We start from the raw sequence: 22073 nt of genomic DNA on the forward strand, positions 1-22073 counted from the left end.
ACAATACTTGATGCTGGTGATGATGCAGAGAAACTGGAATTCTCACAGGTTGCTGGTAAGAATGTAAAATGGTATGACCACTATGAAAATGGTTTGCCCATTTCTCATAAACTTAAATATACACTTAGCATTCCATCCAGCAATCTTACTCCTAAGTATTTACGTAAATGAAATTAAAACCTCTGTTCATTAAAACAAAAACAGAACCCTGTATCCATATGAAATATTTATATCAGCTTCATTGATACTCCCTCAAAAGCTATAAACAAGCTATGTGTCCTTAAAATGGAGAATGGATAAAGCATTGGTGGTACATCCATACTTTAAAATACTACTCAGCAATAATGAAGTACAAACTATTGATTAATACCTGCAACAAATAGATGAGTCACAAATGCTTTTTATGCAAACTGAAAGAAGACAGGCTCAAAAGGCTAAATAATGTATGATTCCATTCATTGATATGACACTGGAAAAGGCAAAAGGCTAAATAGTATATGATTCTACTCATTTATACAACATTCTGGAAAAGCTTGCTGTCAGGCATTAAGAGTAAAGGAGGATTTGACTTTAAAGGGGTAGCATAGGGGAACATTGGGGGAAAGATATTACAAATGTTATGTATCTTAATTGTAGTGATGGCTACATGACTATGCATTTGCCAAAACCCATAGAACTGTACACTAAAAAAGCAAATTTTAATACGTGTAAATTAAAATGAATTTTAAAATAAAAAAGAAACATCTCTCCTACCACTAAGCGTTAAGGCAAAGTTTTACATTTTCTAAATGTTATAAACCAATGAAACATCATTTCACAGAGCACCATCTACAAACAAGATAACATAACTAAGTATTTAAGCCACAAACTAGCCTATAATTTTTCAAAAATTATATACAAGGCATAAAAAAGGTGCTTATTAAAAGCATAAGTGGTTGGCCAGAATGTTGTTTACCACCTCTAAATAGCCATAAAATGTTTATAGATTGTTATACCTTTCACAAATAAAATGGAGTAAATTAATGCAAAGTTACCCTTCTAGCAGAAGCTGTCAAACTTAACACTTTTTGGCCAAAAGGGAATTTGTAACTTCCTGTTATGTTAAATTTGGTACTAAAGCCTGGATAAACCACCCCAAATGAGCTATTTACTATGATAAATACTGTTTTCCAACAAGAGGAAAAGAAGTGGCCTGGGAAGATAACTGCTGGGATTTTAATACACTCTCTGAAACACTCTGACACACTCTGCTAGAGAGAATAATTTAATATCAACCAGAATCCAAGCTCAAAATTCCATTTCCTAAAAAAGATCATCAAAAACTCAATGCAATTTAATTCACCAAATATATATTCAATATTTATTTTATGTCAAGCACTCTGCTAGGCACTGTAGACATAGTTGAAAAAGAAGACAATATATGCCTTTAAAGAATACACAGACTAGCACGAGATGGAGACATATAAACAATTACACACACACAGAATAATTTAAATGTAATTAAATAAGCATGTTCGGAGTTAGAGGAAAAAGCAATAGTCTGCGTATTTAACAGAAAGTTTATCAACCAGATCCTAGGACCCCTCCAAACTTTGCCTTCAGTGATGAGTATAATGCTAACAGGGACAAATAGAAGGCTACATGGTTTAAAGAAGCCATTCCTTAATATTTACCATATCCCCATTACAGTTTTGAGAACAGTGAGCATGGGATACCTACATTGATATATTTATCTCCTTTACTTGGACAATTTTCTAGGTGGTGAAATTGCCACAGAAATTAGAAATAATATTCCAAAGTTTCTCTTTTCCAGCAGGTAGAAAAGTTCTAAGCAGTATATTCCCCCTCACTGAAACCTAAGATCATTTGTTCAAAAAGAGAACAAGAAAAGAGACAGCCTTCTCATAATCCATGACAATTCCCTGCAAGCTAACCATCCTACTCAAAATTAGATAGTAAGTCATGAGTGTCCAATCTCCTCTGTGTGTTAGCTATGGTCATAGATAACAATAATTCCAATTTACTACTTCTAGGAAGGTTGACTTTTGCCCCATGAATTAAACAAGCAAAAATGAGCATTCCAAAATGATAACAGAATTCCTATCATCTCCAATGTCTTCAAGTCCTTTCCCAAAACTTCTAACCTAACAGGTTATCCAGAGGACCCTTTTCCTCCCTTCTTTCTATCCTACCAATCCCTAATATTAATTCCAGGTATATGCAACATGGTCAACTGGCCGGAAAGAAATCACCAGAAACTGTTTAAAACAAAATGATGGGGAAAAATACAAGTGCCACATATTTTAGGAGCAACAGAATGTTTTGGAAATAAGAAAGATTTACTAGCTAGATCTGGGTTTGGATCCTGACTCTTCTGTTTATTAGCTCTATGATTTTACACAACTTCTGTATCTGAACATCAGTGTCCCCATGTGAAGTTAATTGGCATGATTATTCTTGGGAATAAGTACTCTGTGGGAGTGATTCTCAAGCCTGCTCCACCCTCAGATTCTGTTTTCATTGATGTAGGAGCGCTTGAACTAAAAAAATAAAAGTTCCCCAAGGTATTCCACTATGCAACTCAGATGACACCCACTGGATTATAGTATTTGAGAGAACTCAAATTTGAGAGAACTTAATTCAGTATAACACTTAGCAATTTATTATTATATCTTAAAAGTACCACTGAATTCATCCTATTATGCAATTTGCATGTTCTGAATGAATGCTACTAATGCAATAACTAAATTCAGTATATGCTTGTCTCACTTGACAAGCAAATCATTGTTATCGTCCATAACTACAGACTGTCCTAAAGGAGCTGAGAAAAATAGGACATATAAATTAAATGACTAAAGTTAATATATGCCAACTATAAAATGATGTAGATAATGGGATAACCTTCATACTGATTAAAGTCAGGTATCATGAGTTTTTTAAATATTTCCAGCATCAAGTACAGTACATGGAACTCAAGAAATATTCGTTAAATGAATAAATGAATGCAATAAATTATTTCTACAGGAATTTACCAAGAGTGCCATTGTCCAAGACTAGAGTGCAGGGGAAAACATTTTTTTCTTTTTGTATATTTTATTTTTGGAGCCCAATTTGCCAGCATACAGCATAACACCCAGTGCTAATCCTGTCAAGTGCCTCCCTCAGTGCCCATCACCCAGTCACCCCAACCCTCCACCCACCTCCCTTCCACTACCACTGTTTGTTTCCCAGAGTTAGGAGTCTCTCATGTTCTGTCACCCTCTCTGATATTTCCCACTCATTTTCTCTCCTTTCCCATTTAAGCCCTTTCACTATTTTTTATATTCCCCGAATGAATGAGATCATATAATGTTTGTCCTTCTCCGATTGATTTACTTCACTCCACATAATACCCTCCAGTTTCATCCACACTGAAGCAAATGGTGGGTATTTCTCGTTTCTAAAGGTTGGGTAATATTCCATTGTATACATAGAACACATCTTCTTTATCCATTCATATTTTGATGGACACCAAGGCTCCTTCCACAGTTTTACTATTGTGGACATTGCTGCTATAAGCATTGCGGTGCACGTGTCTTGGTCTTTCACTACATCTGTATCTTTGAGGTAAATCCCCAGCAGTGTAATTCCTGGGTCGGAGGGTAGTTCTATTTTTAACTCTTTGAGGAACCTCCACGCAGTTTTCCAGATTGGCTGTACTAGTTCACAATCCCACCTACAGTGCAAGAGGGTTCCCCTTTCTCCACATCCTCTCCAACATTTGTTGTTTCCTGTCTTGTTAATTTTCACCATTCTCACTGGTGTGAGGTGGTATCTCTTTGTGGTTTGATTTGTATTTCCCTGATGGCAAGTGATGCAGAGCATTTTCTCTGTGCTTGTTGGCCATGTGTAGGTCTTCTCTGGTGAATTTTCTGTTCATGTCTTTTGCCCATTTCATGATTGGATTGTTTGTTTCTTTGCTGTTGACTTGAATAAGTTCTTTATACATCTTGGATACTAGCCCTTTATCTGATAGGTCATTTGCAAATAATTCTCCCATTCTGTAGGTTATCTTTCAGTTTGGTTGACTGTTTCTGTTGCTGCGCAGAAGCTTTTTATCTTGATGAAGTCCCAATAAGTTAGTTCATTTTTGCTTTGTTTCCCTTGCCTTCATGGATGTATCTTGCAAGAAGTTGTTGTGGCCAAATTCAAAAAGGGTATTGCCTGTCTTCTCCTCAAGGATTTTGATGGATTCTTGTATCACATTTAGATCTTTCATCTGCTTTGAGTTTATCTTTGTGTATGGTGTAAGAGGATGGTCTGGTTTCATTCTTCTACATGTGGGTGTCCAATTTTCCCAGCACCATTTATTGAAGAGACTGTCTTTTTTCCAGTGGATAGTCTTTCCTGCTTTGTTGAATAATAGCTGACCATAGAGTTGAGGGCCCATTTCTGGATTCTCTATTCTGTTCCATTGATCTATGTGTCTGTTTTTGTGCCAGTACCACACTGTCTTGATGATCACAGCTTTGTAGTACAACCTGAAATCTGGCATTGTGATGCCCCTGGCTCTAGTTTTCTTTTTCAATATTCCCCTGGCAATTTGGGGTCTTTACTGATTCCACACAAATCTTAAGATTACTTGTTCTAACTCTCTGAAGAAAGTCCATGGTATTTTGATAGGGATTGCGTCAAATGTGTAAATTGCCCTGGGTAACATTGACATTTTTACAATATTAATTCTTCCAATCCATAAGCATGGAATATTTTTTCCATCTCTTTGTGTCTTCCTCAATGTCTTTCAGAAGTGGTCTGTAGTTTTTAGGGTATAGATCCTTTACCTCTTTGGTTAGGTTTATTCCCAGGTATCTTATGCATTCAGATGCAATTGTAAATGGGACTGACTCCTTAATTTCTCTTTCTTCATTCTCATTGTTAGTGTATAGAATTGCCACTGATTTCTAGGCATTGATTTTGTGTCCTGCCACACCACCAAATTGCTATATGAGTTATAGCAATCTTGGGGTGGAGTCTTTTGGGATTTCTATGTACAGTATCACGTCATCTGAGAAGAGGGAGAGTTTGACTTCTTCTTTGCCAGTTTGAATGCCTTTTATTCCTTTTTGTTGTCTGATTGCTGAGGCCAGGACTTCTAGTACTATGTTGAATAGCAGTGGTGAGAGTGGACATCCCTGTCTCGTTCCTGACCTTAGGGGAAAGGCTCTCAGTGTTTCCCCATCGAGAAGGATATTTGCTGTGGGCTTTTTGTTGATGTCTTTTAAGATACTGAGGAATGTTCCCTCTATCCCTACACTCTGAAGAGTTTTGATCAGGAATGGATTCTGTATTTTCTCAAATGCTTTCTCTGCATCTATTGAGTGGATCATATGGTTCTTGTTTTTTCTCTTATTGATATGATCTATCACGTTGATTGATTTATGAGTGTTGAATCAGCCTTGCATCCCAGGGAAAAATCCCACTTGGTCATGGTGAATAATCTTCTTAATGTACTGTTGGATCCTATTGGCTAGTATCTTGTTGAGAATTTTTGCATCTGTGTTCATCAGGAAGATTGGTCTATAATTTCTCCTTTTTAGTGGGGTTGGTCTGGTTTTGGAATTCAGGTGATGCTGGCCTCATAGAACGAGTTTGGAAGTATTCCATCTCTATTTTTTGGAACAGCTTTAGAATAGGTATTGTTTCTTCTTTAATCGTTTGATAGAATTCCCCTGGGAAGCCATCTGGCCCTGGACTTTTGTGTCTTGGGAGGTTTTTGAGGACTGCTTCCATTTACCTTCTTGGTTATCGACCAGTTCAGGTTTTCTATTTCTTCCTGTTCCAGTTTTGGTAGTTTGTGGTTTTCCAGAAATGCATCCATTTCTTCTAAATTGCCTAATTTATTGGCATATAGCTGCTCATAGTATGTTTTTAAAATCATTTGTATTTCCTTGGTATTGGTTGTGGTATACCCTTTTTCATTCATGATTTTATTGAGTCTTTTATTTTTAATAAGGCTGGCTAATAGTTTATCCATCCTATTAATTCTTTCAAAGAACCAACTTCTGGTTTTGCTGATCTGTTCTACAGTTCTTCTGGTCTCTATTTCATTGAGTTCTGCTTGAAACTATACTAACTCTCTTGTTCTGCTGGGTGTAGGTTTTATTTGCTGTTCTTTCTCCAGTTCCTTTAGGCGCAAGGTTAGCTTGTGTATTGAGTTTTTTCCAATCTTTTGAGGGATGCTTGCATTGCAATGTATTTCCCTCTCAGGACTGCTTTTGTTGTATCCCAAAGATTTTGAAGAGTTGTATCTTCATTCTAATTAGTTTCCATGAATATTTTAAATTCTTCTCTAATTTCCTGGTTGACCCTTTCATCTTGTAGCAGGATGCTCTTTAACCACCACATGTTTGGGTTTCTTACAAATTTCTTCTCGTGACTGAGTTCTAGTTTCAAAGCATTGTGGTCTGAAAATATGCAGGGGATAATCCCAATCTTTTGGTATCAGTGGAGACCTGATTTGTGACCCAGTATGTGGTCTATTCTGGAGAAAGTTCCATGTGCACTTGAGAAGAATGTGTATTCAGTTGTGTTTGGATGCAAAGTTCGGTATATCTGTGAAATCCATCTGGTCCAGTGTATCATTTAAAGCTCTTGTTTCTTTGGTGATGTTGTGCTTAGAAGATCTGTCATTTGCAGAAAGTGCTGTGTTGAAATCTCCTATTAGTGTGTTATTATCTATGTCTTTATTTTGATTCATAATTGATTGATATACTTGGCAGCTCCCACATTAGGGGTAATAATATTCATGATTGTTAGGTCCTCTTGTTGGATAGACCCTTTCAGTATGATACAGTGTCCCTCTTCATCTTTACTACAGTCTTTGGGATAATCTTTAATTCATCTGATATGAGGATGGCTACCTCTGCTTTCTTTTGAGGACCATTTGAATGGTAAATGGTTCTCCAACCTTTCATTTTCAGGCTGGAGGTGTCCTTAGGTCTAAAATGAGTCTCTTGTAGAAAGCAAATAGATGGCTCTTGCTTTTTTATCTAGTCTTAAACCCTGCATCTTTTGATGGGATCATCTAGCCCATTCACGCTCAGAGTTACTATTGAAAGATATGAATTTAGTGTCATCACAATACCTATTCAGTCTCTGTTTTTGTGGATTATTTCCTTGGACTTCCTCTTTCTTTTACAGGGTCCCCCTTGATATTTCTTGCAGAGCTGGTTTGGTGGTCACATATTCTTTCAGTTTCTGCCTATCTTAGAAGCTCTTTATCTCTTCTTCTGTTCTAAATGACAGCCTTGCTGGATATAGTATTCTTGGCTGCTCTTCTTCTCATCTAGGACCCTGAATATAACCTGCCAGGACTTTCTGGCCTGCCAGGTCTCTGTGGAGTGGTCTACTGTTGATCTAATATTTCCCCCCATATAAGTTAGGGATCTCTTGTCTCTCACTGCTTTAAGGATTTTCTCTTTATATTTGGAGTTTGCAAGTTTCACTATTAAATGTCGAGGTGTTGAATTTTTTTTTTGGGGGGGGGGGGGAGGAACCACTCTATCTCCTGGATCTGAATGCCTGTTTTCCTCCCCAAATTAAGGAAGTTCTCAGCTATGATTTGTTCAAATATGCTTTCTGGTCCTCTGTCCCTCTCGGCGCCCTCTCAAACCCCAATTATACGTAGATTTTTCCTCTGAGGCTATCATTTATTTCCCTTAACCTTTCCTCATGGTCTTTTCATTGTTTTTCTTTTTCCTCAGCCCCCTTCCTTGCCATCAACTTGTCTTCTATGTCACTCACTCGTTCTTCTACCTCATTAACCCTCATTGTTAGGACCTCCAGTTTGGATTGCATCTCATTTAATTGATTTTTAATTTTGGCCTGATTAGATCTAAATTCTGCAGTCATGAAGTCTCTTGAATCCTTTATGCTTTTTTCCAGAACCACCAGTAGCTTTATAATTGTGTTCTGAATTGGCTTTTTGGCATAGAATTGTAATCCAAATTCTGTAATTCTGTGGGAGAAAGTACACTGTTTCTGATTCTTTCCTTTGTGGTGAGTTCTTCCTTCTAGTCGTTTTGCTCAGTGCAGAGTGGCTGTATGAGCGGGCTAGTCAAGAATATCAACCACAACCTAAGTAAATTTCACCCTAGATGATTCTGAGGAGGTCAGAGCAAACAAAGATCAGAACGTAATAAAACAAAAGGACCACTAAAGTGAAACACAAACTTTAAAACAAAGTAGTAAAAAATAAAAGGCTAAGAATCCCAAAGAAGAAGAAAAAAAGAAGAGGGGGTAAAAAAGAATAGAAAAAAGCAAAGAGGAAAAAAAAAAAGAAAAAAGAGAAGAAAAAAAAGGGTGGGCCTGGGAGATGGTGGTTGTGACAAAGTTGTAGTAGAGGGAGAATGTAGTCTACCTGAGGGGTCCTAGAGGGTGATCCTCTTGGTCCTAGTATATTAAGTCTGTATTAGAAGATGCTCAGTCCCAATTTTATACAAACCAGAAGTACTTGTAGTGGGCCCCAACATTGACCACGAAAACATAAATGAGATAAAAGAGGGGGTCAGAATGGGAATAAGGAATCTCACAGAATGAACCAGAACGGTATACCACTTCGTTCTGGGTGCATGCTGGTCATGTTTTAGAAGGTATTAACTTCTGCCATTGTAGAACAAAATGAGGCGGAGAAAACAACAAAACAAAACAAAACAAAAACATCTTGTATATCTCCCAAAATTAAGTTGAGTATGTTGAAGGGAATCTAGAAGTGGAAAATATCCCTAAGACCTATAATTGGGTAAATATGAAAGTCAAAAAGGAAGAAACTTAAAAATGAAGAGGTGGTAAAATATTGTACTTAAGGTGGGAAAAGAAAAGAATTTGAAATTCATAGCCTGATATAAAAACGAGTTGTACTGGAAAAAGGAAGAAAAAAAAAAAAAAAATAGGAGGGGTATCCTCTGGTTCTATGTAGTAAATCCCTCAACTGCCCCTGGAGCTTTCCGGTGCTGCTGGGTCAAGAACTTGCTCTTCCCCGTCCTTCCAGCTGGTCTCTGGGGGAGGGGCCTGCTGTGCTGATTCTGTGTGTGCACCTGGGGGAGCTGCCTCTCCCCGCCCTCCCCGCTGGGTGCAGGCTCAGTGGGAGCTGTTTACCCCCTGAGGCCTCTGTTCCCTGGCGGCCCCGCCCCTCCCAGGCACAGGGTGGAACAAGGAGGACCACCACCACTGGCCCGCAGCCAGCTCCCCAGCTCTGGGGTCAGCTCCCGCAGGAACTACCACAGTGTCCCAGTCCGCACTGGCCTGGGTGCTCCCAGGGTGGGGGCGCTGACCTGCACAACCTCGGGGCGCCCGGCGGCAGGAGCGTCCTCACCGTCCTGTGCCCTCGCAGCCTCCTCCCATCGGCAGGAGCGCAGGATAGTAGGCTGTGTCCCCCGGCGCCCTGGGGTCCGGGGCCTGCGCTGCTGGAATCACACTCCTGTGGCCGCGGCGGGAAGGCAGCAGGCGCAGCCCCTCCGCCCGAGCCCCCGCCTGACCCACCGGCTTCTCCCTGAGGCCCCGCGCGTGCGCGCTCCAGGCCTTTACCGCGCTCCGCCCACAGTCTGCGGCGCGTCTTCCCGGGCGCGCTTCCTCTCTCAGGGACTCCGGGAACCTGGAGGCTCCACCGCCCCTCCAGATCCAGCGATTCTGCTCGATTTCCCTGCTAATCGCTTTTCCATCCGGGAAGAATCCAGTGCGGATTTTTAAAGTTCCCGCTTCTCGGGGGCGGGCTTTCCTCTCCGGGAGGCTCTCACCACAGCCTTAGCCCGGCTCCTCGCGGCCCCTCCCCCACTGGATTCTTTTTTTTTTTTTTTTTTTTTTTTTTCCGTCTTCCTTCCTTGTTAGAAGCAAAAACGCGTTTCTCTGTAGCGTTCCAGCTGTTCTCTCCTTAAATCTCAAGTGGAATTCGTAAGTTTTCAAGATGGTTTGGAAGTTATCTCGGTAAGTGGGTGGGGCCGGGGGAGGTGAGGCACCTACTCCTCCGCCATCTTGCCCCGCCTCCTCCCGGAAGGCGTTTTTATTGGAAAAATTAGTCTCAGTCAGCGGCCCACCAAGGAATCTACTGTAATGAGCCTTTAATGAAGAAACCTGAACTTCGCTCTCAAGTGCAAATTAACCATCTCTTGGCATATCTAGTTAAACCTTTTGACCAGTAACCCACCTTTACCCCCATTCTTGCCCCTAATTCTGACCATTCTCCAAACTTGTTACAATAATAATCAATGGGGAGCAAGACTTTCTAAAGCAAATTTCACTATTATTAGAAGCATTACAAAAGTCTTACTTTCTGAGTACTATATACCTGCTTAAGAGCTAATGAATGCACAAGGAAGATAAAGTACATGGACCTACTCAACTGGATTGGCTAATGGGTTTGGGAGATGAATGAACTAACTGCCCGCATACCATTTCACATTCTCCATAATAATCCTACATGGTTGCTGCAGAATTTAGATTAAGAAAATTTATTGCTGAGTTTATTATTTTTTAACATCCTTTTTCTGAGCACCTAGCAACTAAAGTGATAAGTACCTTCAAACTTGCAAGGATAAATGTTGCAAGTATCTAGGTTGAATTACGAATTTGTGTATTTGGAGCTTGAATTATTCATTTACATTTTTTATTTTTTAAAGAGGAGAATAAACAAAACTACAAAGAAAGGAGATACTAAAAAAAACAAAAAAAAATCTCATTGCTGTAGATTTAAAGCTTTTCAAGGGGGTAGGAAGCCAAAGGGCCTCTTCAGCAATAAACAGTAGATTTATTTGACTGTAGGGGAGCAGAACTGCCACCCCAAAACAGTCTCTGGCATATGGATTATTTTAGGCTGATTATTTTTAAGAAACTGCAAGCCTAGGGGAAGCTCTGAAAACTAAATAGTTATCCTTTCCTAAGAGACATTTGCAGGTACAAGGGAAATCTCCATTTGTAAGAGTATCACCCTCTGGGACCAGGAAGACAGGGATAACTCTACATCTCCAGAAACTCTTACCAAAGGAGAAGACAATGACTTAAATCTGCATAACAACCTTACTCTTCTTTACTATACTTTTCCTGTCATCCCCAAACTGACTACTCAACCCCAACATCTTTTGGCTTTAGCTGAAAATGGTATTTCCTCCAAATACAGACAGATTACAGGAGATGTGCGGAACAAAGGGAGGAGTTGATGGTGAGGCTCTCACTCATCTGGTTTTCAGTACATTGCAAAGTATCATACTATATGCAGCCACAGGAAGTGAATTTACTGATTATAAATACCTAGTTTTCTCTAAACTAACCCCATACAATAGAAAAATGAAAAATTATTCTTGCAAAGAAACACTATACTAATAATATAGGCACTAGAAATAATGGAGCTGTCACCTCTGCTGCTATGGTGAGCTCTTTACCATCCATGATTTAATTAGACAAGTCAGGCAAAAATATCATTTTAATATTACTAAAACATGGAATGTCATCTACCATCTTTAATGATAAATATCCACTTGAGTTCATAGAGTACCTTGAGATATTATGTATTCATGAGGGAACAGAAAGCAAGCTTAGGGCAAAGCACAAGCTGGCACCCTACAATCCTCCCTGCCTGTCCCCCACTCCCGGGTGGAATATGTATGACATTCCTCAGGGCCCCCTGGCTGCCCTAAAACTAAGTGATGGGAACAAAAAAAAAAAAAAAAATTGGTTAACTGATAGAGATCACAGTCCTGCAGGACATGAGTCTCTATCAGTTTATAACTGTCTTAGTGATTTACAAGAAAAAAAATCATTCTAACCAATAACCTAACTTTCAGAAACCCATAGACTCAATTTCCTGGAGACTTAACATTGCCCTCCCCTCCAAAGTAATGTGTGAAACAAAGGCAGAAGGGAATGTAAATAAAATTTAATTTCCTTATAACCTGAAGCACATTGACAAATACTTGAGATAGAGTATAACATTCCTCCAGAAAACTTCCAACTGTCTTAATGTTAATGACTTACCAGAGAGGAAAACCACCTTAGCTTGACAATATCTAGGCCTCCAGTATCCAGAGTCTTCTTTAGTATATGAAAGTCCTCTTGGAAACCTCCCTTTTTCCTTATCTGCCCCAACTCCCAAGTATATAATCAGTCACCCCTCACAACCCCAGTGCTGTAGCTCTTTATGCCCATGAGTCCTGTCTCCATGCTTTAATAAAATCACTTTTTTGGGTACCAAAGACATCTTAAGAATTCTTTCTTGGCCATTGGCTCCAGACCCCAACAACACTATTCTAAAAGCACATGATAATGACAGTACAAAGCTATTGGGATTAGCAAACCTTTTAAAAATGCTGCTTATTTCATCTTTATCTTATTCTTTACTTATGTTGTACTGTGTACATTCCCTATTAGTCCAATAGTATTGGGCCGGCAGGATCAAGGTGGATCAGGAGGCACCAACAAAATGGTGGCGGACTCCTCACCTTGTTGCCCCCACCTCAGAACTTTCCCATTACCAGAAGACCGCCTGAGGACATGTCATCAGGGGGGTACTGGAATTATGCAGGAAACCTGAACCGTACTTACCCAGACCCCATATATAAGGGCATGGGCAGTTATTGCCCCAGGCCAATTTCACCAATAATATGCCTAATACCTATCACCCCATCCAGACACACAACCCCTTACCCCTCCTCTCTTAAAAAGCCCGTTTGCACTCCCCTGCATGTGACTTCCCCGGCCCACGACTTCCCCACTCTCTCCCTCCCCTGCAGGCCACGGAACCTTGCCCATCCCTGACAAATAGCATGTGTATATATAATTCATAGTGTAGAGGGAGACCAGACCTCCTTAGTCCCCAAAAGTCATTCTGCCTTCTCTCAACCTCCACATCATCATCTGAAGTCAGACCATTCAAAAGCTCTGTATCCTCCCTCCCTACAACATTCATAGCCTTACAGCCTTGAAGACCATCAAGAATAATTCCATCAAGCTCTTCATCACCATAGGAAACCCTAAGTTTCTGGATTGTTCTTCATCACTAGATCTTTCTGATCTATGTATCCCCTTAATCTTATTCTATATTCTTATTGTCTACCCAGATTCAGAGCCCATTATTAAACCATGTCCTCTGGAGATGATAAAATCCTCATATATTCTATCTCTTCCTGAATATTATCACTATCTTTTTGTTCTAATTAAAACCCCACTGGAGCAAGGAGTGATGCCAGCAAAATAGCTATACAGGTATTTCTTGTGCCCATCTCCTCCCAAAAACATCAATTTGAAGAACTATTTATGAGTGAAAATACCATCACAAGAGCTAAGGATTCAAAGTGAGGAATTATAGCACCTGGATGAAGCACAAAAATAAGAAAAGATTCAATGAGAATGTAGGAAAGATAGATTCACACTAGGCCCTTCAAGCTTCCTTCAAGCCCAGGAAGCCCAGTATGGAAAGAGAAACCCTCCAAGAAACCCTTCCTGTGAGAAAACAAGAGTGAGGTGAACATCCAGTTTCACTGTGGACCCCCAATACCAGCATTTCCTGGCACCAGACTAACTCCTGCAGCCCTAGGTGGCTCTCCTGGACCCAAATAACTTCTCTATGGCCTCAGGCAGGCTTATACCAACCCAGACTCCTAGCCCACTCCAGCGCCTGCTGGCCCCAGTGGCCTCAGGTGGCTCCCACAGCATCAGGCTCCCATTAGTCTCCTATAAACCCAGTATCCAGTACACCCCGGCACCAGACAGCTCCTATGGCACCAGACTCTCAGTGCACCCCAGTGAACCCAGGCTCCTAGCCCACCCCAGTGCTGGCCAATTCCTGTGGCTCCAGGTAGCTCCTAAGGCACAAGTCTCCCAGTGGGCTCCTGCAGACCAGATTCCCAGCCAACGGTGGCACAAGCCAGCTCCCATGTCACTAAGCTCCCAACTGACTATAGCACTAGCTACAGTGGAACCCTGTAGCAACCCCAGGTTGCTCGTGCAACCCTGGCAAGTTCAATGGCATCAGGCTCCCAAGGGGCTCCTGCAAGACCAAGCCTCCAGCATATTCCAGTGCTAACCAGCTCCCACAGGCCAGGTAGCTCCTGTGACTCCAGGCTTCTAATCACCTCATACAAATCCAGGCTTCAGGTAGGCTTCCAGCAACTCAGGCTTCCAGTTGAGCCATGCATCAGGCCAACTATTGTAGACCCAAACTTTTGATCCACCACGCACCAATATGGCTCTCATAGCTTTAGGTACCCAGCTCATCTCAGCCAGCTCATCTCAGGCCAGCACTCATGGACCTAGAACCTGGACTGGTTCCCATAGGACCCATATTCTGGGCCACGTGATCCCATGGCCCCAGCTTTGAGAACACCTAGGGACCTAGGCTCCCCACCCATTCAACACCAGACCAGACCAGACCATGGACCCAAACTCTAGGCTGAATCCATAGTCCCAAATTACAGACTGACTCCTATGCTCCAAGCTCCAGGTTTGCCCTAGCTCCTGTGGCTACAATCTTCAGGCTGACTCCTGAGAATACAAACTCTAATCTCATCCCAATAATGAACTGGCCCACATGGAACCAGATGCTAGACCCACTCCAGGGCTCCCTAGTGCCTGATTAGCTCCTATGGATCCAAGATCCAGACTGACCTATGCAGATCCAAGTCCTAAACCCATTACTGTGGGCTCAAACACCAGGCCCACCCTAGTGACCCAGGTTCAAGGCCTGCCCCAGCAGACTCAGGCAACAGGCTGATTCCCATGTACCCAAGCACAAGGCCTACCCCCTACTGATCCAGACAGCAGATCTGTTTACCCAAGAACTTAAGCAGTAGGCTCACCCACAGACAGCACCAAAGAGCCCACCCAGAATGTCTAGATGGATTGACGAGTGAAGGCTTTGCATCCCAAAGCCATTTATAAAGAGTAGAAGTGGTGTCTACTTCTTCAAAGGTGCAGACAATGATGCAAGGCCACAAGAATCATGAAAAATCAAAGAAACATGACACCACCAAAGAAACTAATAAAACTCCAATGAATGACCTTAAAGAAATTAAAAACTAATAACTGTGTGACAAAGAATTCAGAATAATCCTTTTAATGAAATTCAGTAAGGGGGCACGTGGGTGGCTCAGTGGTTAAACATCTCCCTTCAGCTCAGGTCATGATCCCGGGGTCCTGGGATCAAGTCCCACACCAGGCTCCTCACGGGGAGCCTGCTTCTCCTTTGCCTATGTCTCTGCCTCTCTCTGTGTGTCTCTCATGAATAAATAAATAAATAAATAAATAAATATCTTTTAAAAAAAAAGAAATTCAGTAAACTACAAGAAAACACAGAAAACAAACTAAATGAAATTAGGAAAACAATGCATGAACAAAATGAGATGCTTAGCAAAGAAATCAAAACCATTAAACACATGTGCACATACACAGCGAGAAATCCTAGAGTTTGAAAAATACAATTAAAGAATTTTGGGAGCCTTAATAGCAAATTTGACCAGGTAGAAGAATTAATGAACCAGAATATATAGTTAATTTAAAATCATTCAGTCAGAGAAGCAAAAACAAAAAAGAATGGAAAAAAAAAGCCTTAAAAGCATTCATGAATTATAAGACATCATTAATAAAAAAAAATTTTAAGATATAATTAAAAGAAACACTCTACACATTATTGGAGTCTCTGAAGGAAAAGAGAGGGAAAAAGGAGCAAAAAGCTTATTTAAAGAAATAATGGTTAAGAAATTCCTAAATCTGGGAAGAGATTTGGGTTTTTAAGTCCATAAAGCTAATAGGTAAACCCACATCTAAAATTTTAACCCAAAACAATCCTTTCCAGGATGCATTGTAACAAAACCATCAAAATCAAAGACAAATAATTTTATTTATTCATGAGAGACATAGGCAGAGGGAGAAGCAGACTCCCTCTAGGGAGCCCAATTTGGGACCCAATCCCAGGACTCTGGGACCATGACCTGAGTGGAAGACAGATGCTCAACCCACTGAGCCACCCAGGCATCCAAAGGGCAAATGCCCAAACAGGGACTTGAACCCTGGACCCTCAGATTAGAAATCTGATGCTCTACTGACTGAGCTATCCAGGCTCAGACAAAGAATTTTAAAAGCAGCAAGAGAAAAATAACTCCTCATATATAAGGGATCCCCTATGAATGCTGTGAGCAGATTTCTCAGCAAAAATCTTGCAGGCCAGAAAAGAGCCGGATGATACATTTAAATTGCTGAAAGAAAACTGCCAACCAAGTATATTTTACCCAGCAAAATTCCTTTGCCTTTCAGAAATGAAGGAGAAATAAAGACTTTTCCAAACAAACAAAACTTGATTCATCAGTTGAACTATGAAAGGTATGTAAGGTTACCATTGTCATCTAAGGAACAGAGGAGGCAAGGGATGCTGCTAAAACCCTGCAATGCACAGAGCAGCCTCCACAATAAAAACTTACCCAATGCTAAATGTCAATAATGCTAAGGTTGAGAAACCCTGTCCTAATGAAAAGGATATTCCTCTGTCTCATTGAGAGGGATCAATGACTAGCATATATTAATTAGGAATGCTTTTAGCTAACAAAACCTGAAACAAATGCTAGTTTATTTTTCTGAAATCAAATTCATAAGGATGACAGCCTATAGTTGAATAGCATCAAGGGCTCATAGCCTCAAAGTTACAAGGTGACTACTACAGTCACAGGCATCACTACCACACTCACAGAAGAAAGTGGGGATAGGAGAGAAAGCAGTTGTGATAGCCACATCTGTGCCTTTTATCAGGAAAGCAAAACCTAACATCTCAGTGGGCAGATCTACCTTTAAGAAACTCTGTAGACAGTTTAAAAAGTGGTACCCACTAATTGACCACTGGTCACATATTCTGCTTTAAGTTATGCTGTGGTTAGATATTAAGTTAGGGAGTAAACAAAAGAAAATGGTAAACTAAGTACCCTTCTTTTGTTTCAAACTAAAGAGCTCTCAATCAGAGACTAACAGTGAAAAATCTTAGAAATCCTCTTCAGTGAACACTTGGAAAAGCAGTTTAATTACAGAGAACAATCTCAGTTGTTGGCAGGAAAAACCATTCCTAACTTGCTGGGGTCCTTCAGAGATATTACAGCCTTGATAAGGGAAATTCAATATATGTCAAAGCTCAGAGATATATGTTAGAGTCCATAGACCTTTTGAATTTGTATAAAGCTGTCCCAGTCATTGGTATAAATACAAGACACTTTGACTTGCATTTAAAATGAAAGAAGCATGTTTGCAATGCAGTGCACAGATAAAAAGCCCTCATCCTCTAGAGAACCACATGTCCTAACCAGTCTAACATACTTTAATTTGGATTTCTGTATGGTACATAAACAATACAGACCCTGTTGAACATTATGGAAGCCCCAGTAGATATAATACATTAGGATTTCTAAATGGATCTAAAAAGATTCAACCTCTGAGAATGCTGCTAAAAAGAAAAACTTTTGAATGAGAAAGTAAAATGTATGTACAGCAGCAAGTAGGGAGAGGAAAGAAGGTATCTATTAAGAAGGAAATAATGAAAAGCCAGCAAAAGGGAAGTTTATCAGAGTAGGTAAAAATTGTGACTAGTTGAAGTCTCTCCAGTCTTTTCAGTTTAGCATGTCTAAAGGAAAACATCATAAAGTAATTTCAGATTATAAAATCAAATTTCTCATCTTATACTTTCCAAAAAACTTTTCTTTAGGCTGACATAACTAATTAAAGTATGGATTCTGGAATTTTTTGGATAAATTATATTCAACTTTTGAGAGCTGCTGAAATCTGAGGTTCAAAATTTTGTTTCAAACTATTCCCTTTCTGCAAAAAAGGCTTATTTTATAAATCATATTATGCTCTTTAAAATTTATTTAGTTACTACCATAATAAGTAAGATAACAGAATAATTTATTTGGGGCATAATGGGCTACGAATAGGTAACTGAGCAATTATGAGATGAGATGCGGGTCAAATAATGGTCACCTGAAGCATTTCAGGTGTCATTCATCTTATATATTCTACTGTCATTTGCCCACAATGACATATACAGAGTTTCTTTGGTATATTTATGCACCTAACTTGCATCAACAATTTAAAAGGGACCTAAAAATATATGTCTAGTGTTTCTAAATATAAAATATAACCTTTTGTGAAAAATACTCACTACATACATAAATATATAAAATATTTTTCAAGTATGTTTAAGATTACAGTATAATACTATATTATTATAAATTACTATTAGCAAAATTGTTCTACCATTTTTCAACAAACATTCAAAGGCCACATTGAATAGTGAAAAGAACATAAACTAGAATTAGAATACCTGTGTTTCAATTCTGGTTCCAAGCTTGGGTAGGTCACTTAAAACTTTCAAGCCTCAGTTTCATCCTCTAAAAAATGGAGATGATACAGCCTGCCTGCCTCAGAGCAGCTATTGATAATTTCATGCTGTAATCTTCCTGAAAGTTTTAAAAATTAAAAGGCATCCTGCAAAGATGCTATTAATGAATAAATACAAATAAGAATATAGCATGTGGGGAAAAGTGATCAGAAAAAAGTGGTAGGGAAGATAGATTTAGAAATCATCATATGAACATGAACAACAGCAACATATTCCTTTTCCCAAAGGCAAAGCAGGCAGCAAGTTCAGATTTTAGATGCTCTCAGTCACTTAGTTTTAATAGGGTCAATATGTAATAGGTCCAAACATAATACAAATCACCTGATGAAAATAAGAAAGCCAAGACTGTATAGAATAGTGAGCTAAAAATTCTAAATCCTAAATGGATCAAAGAATTAATCTGCAGAGCAAACAGAACTGAACTCTGTCATAACAGGGGTAATATGCCCATTATCAAATTAACTTGACTTTCATACAAGGCAATATACTTCTGTACTGTGCTAAGATGAAATAATAGGAATCTGAGAGGTCTTAGGAACCAATTTCTGGAAAATTATATTTTTGTTCAAATGGACCAGATAAAGTTCTCAAGTCTAAGAAAATCCAAGGTACAATGTAAGCAATATGAAATATCTATTTATTTATTTATTTATTTTTATTTATGGTGGAGTTTTTTTTTAATTTTTCAAACTACTTAGAAAATCAGAAAAGAGAGAATATACTATATCTTCTGAAATAGGAATGAAAAAGAAAGTCAAGTAGAACCTTTTCAGAAAAGATATTCAATAAGTAAAAGAATATGCCTAGACATTAACTATAATCGTTCAAGAGGCAGGGCTACAAAAGTGGCCTCTGTGATAAGCTGCATGTAAAAGTTAATTCAACAGATATTCATTAAGTTAGAACCTAAAATATTGTACATTATGGGTAGAGAGACGGAATAGATGCTATGATCCTTGCCATGCTCATTAAATACTGAATGACAAATATTTTTTGTAACTAAGGGAAACTTTAATATACTCAAGTTGTTTAAAAGAATCATATATGTTATACCTACAGATGTTTCAATATTTGTTGAGTGCCAAGGGCAACCAAAGATAAAGATAAAGATAGTTTGGAATACATAAGAAAGACTTCACTTAGAAATGGAGGCCAGAAACTTGTCTTAGAGAATTGGTATGATTCGGGTAGGTGGAAAATCAACTATTGTAATAAGACTCAATTATTCATTGGCAATCTTGAGGAGAAATATTTAAGAAGTTGCTTTCATATTCACTTTTCTTTTTTTCCTATGTAACTTTTTAGACACTCAGCTTAGCAAAGGAATCATACCAAGAATCAGAATCCTAAAACCTGTGTTTGGGATACCAAATAACAAATCCATCAACATGATCTCACAATACCTGTTGTCTCCTCCATTTCTATATTCAGAATTTCCAAGAACACAAACTTCATGAAGCAATTAATTCCCCACTTTGTTTCAGAATATTTCACAGATATGAACTGGAAGTCTTTAAAGTACTTTAGGTACACAGACAAATATTTCAATTTCTTTTCTATAAAGACACTGAAATTTCAAGGGTAAATGTCTGCATAACAAAATGAAAGCCTTTCATATAACTTTTAGATTTCAAAGCTATACAATGTGTAAGGCGACTAAAATCCAGACTTGCCTAGGGTCACAAGGCAATTTAGTGGCAGAACCTGGTCTAGAAATTCAATCTCCTGCTTCTTAAGAACTTTGAAGTATGCATTAACTGTCCCTTATACTCTAATCCAAAGAACTCTATTGCATGCTCCATATCAAGAACTAGATGCTTTGTTCCACAGCCTTCAGAAAACAAAAAAAGAAGTTTAATAATCCCTTGAGATGTGTTTCTCTTCCTCTATGTACCGTAATTCTAACAAAGTCAACAGTTACTTCATAAACATCTAAAAAGTGTAAAGCATTCATGGAAGATGCAGCACAAAGCTTTAGCTAAAGGTATCACTACCCTCCTCCTTGCCATCATTCATATAAAAAATATTACATCTTTATCTATTATCAGCTATCCGTGCTCTCTCTGCCTTTGGAAATTACATGCACAACATACATATGGCAATTCTACAGATTCACCATTTCCATATAATCAGGAACTGCAAGCATTGGTTGTTTTCTAGAATTGAAAACATGCGCTCAGAAATGGCATCTCTAGCCCTTCTTGATATGTGAGGTCCTGTCCATTATTCATTGCCCACTGCTTTGTTTTCTTTTTTTTTCCCTTTTCTGGTAGGATCAATTGGAACAATATTGCTTTCCAGCTGTGATCTTATCCATCATATTCACATCTTCATTGGACATTCTTATGGTAACTACTTTAATACTTCAAATTTTAAGCCATATCCAATGACAAATAGATCATCAAAAATAGGCCTTTCTCCACAGAAGCTGCTCCAGTGACAATTCATCAGAAGCCAATATTAGTTTCTTTCATACAAACTTGTTAGTTAGCTTAAACATAATTAAGGAACAGAGGTTTTTCTCAGTTAGCCAACTCCCTAAAGCATTCCAAGTCTCTGAAGCTTTCCAGGATGTTTTGTCTAGTTAATTCTTGAAATGTTTACTAAAAACAGTGCAATAATTTCCATAATCAAATGATCCCTTCTAGTACAAAACCCGAAGTACTGAATCCTACTAATCATAGTGCTCACATGGCACACTGAAGAAATTTTTAGTGAAACTGCATTTATTTATCAATTTCTTGCCAATTTATTTTTATCAATTTGTTCTATTAATTTTTTAAAAGATTTAAAGCAATGTGTGATAAACACATATATAAAATAGGTAGAATTAAAATAAGAATAAACTAAAAGTCAGCTAATAAATGTATATGATAGCAATTATATCAGAAAAACTTAGCTACTATTCAAGGCTTAGCCATGAGCTTCCTGGCTATATAGCTCTCACCACCTGCTAACAGTGGAACCATTTGTTTTTAACTACATATATATTTACATGTATATGCCTCCATAAAAAGACAGTGCAGTGTAATGGCAAAAGTATAAACTTATCATGTAAGTCTTGAAATTTTATTCCTTACTTAGTCTTAACATCACATTTTTTAATAAATTTAACTTTTTTAATTGTCCCTATTTTTTAATGTACCAGATGATTATTTAAAGTATGTTTCTAAACAGGAAATAAAATGTTATCTTTCATTTATTCACTTATTTATTCAACAGGGATATGAAGGAAGTTAATTTGTTCAGGACTTACCCCACCTTTACCTGAATTACATTATTATTATTATTATTATTATTATTATTATTATTATTATATTAATCCTCACAACAGTCCTAGAAAGAAACTATTACGTTATCCATTTTATGGCAAAGGAAACTAAAGTTCAGAGGGATTAGATCATACTGATAAAGAGCAGAATTGAGATTTCAATTCATTTGCCTAAATGCAAATTAATATTCTCACCACTACATGATTTAGTCTCAAAAGAAACACTACTAATCATTATTTGGCACCAAGGGCCAACTTATAAGATAATACAGAAACAGAATCAGAACTAAAATATTGTGTTGAACTTTAAGGAGTTTATGCTTCACTTAACCTCACTAACCTAACTAGAGCTATGGCAGATATATCTTGGGACTTAAATGACTAGTTAATAATAAATTCAAA

At 38.6% G+C, this 22073-nt stretch overlaps 1 protein-coding gene and 1 non-coding gene across 8 annotated transcripts in view; both read right to left on the reverse strand.

Annotated features, from left to right (window-relative positions):
• Window positions 1-22073, reverse strand: part of CTNNA3 (catenin alpha 3) — a 1671697-nt gene that overhangs the window by 1369220 nt on the left and 280404 nt on the right. The window lies entirely within an intron of this gene.
• On the reverse strand, window positions 16010-16082 carry TRNAR-UCU (transfer RNA arginine (anticodon UCU)). Its single transcript has one exon. It is a non-coding gene; the product is annotated as a tRNA-Arg (tRNA).

Source organism: Canis lupus, chromosome 4 (genome assembly GCF_003254725.2).
Source record: "Canis lupus dingo isolate Sandy chromosome 4, ASM325472v2, whole genome shotgun sequence".
Classification (NCBI taxonomy): domain Eukaryota; kingdom Metazoa; phylum Chordata; class Mammalia; order Carnivora; family Canidae; genus Canis; species Canis lupus.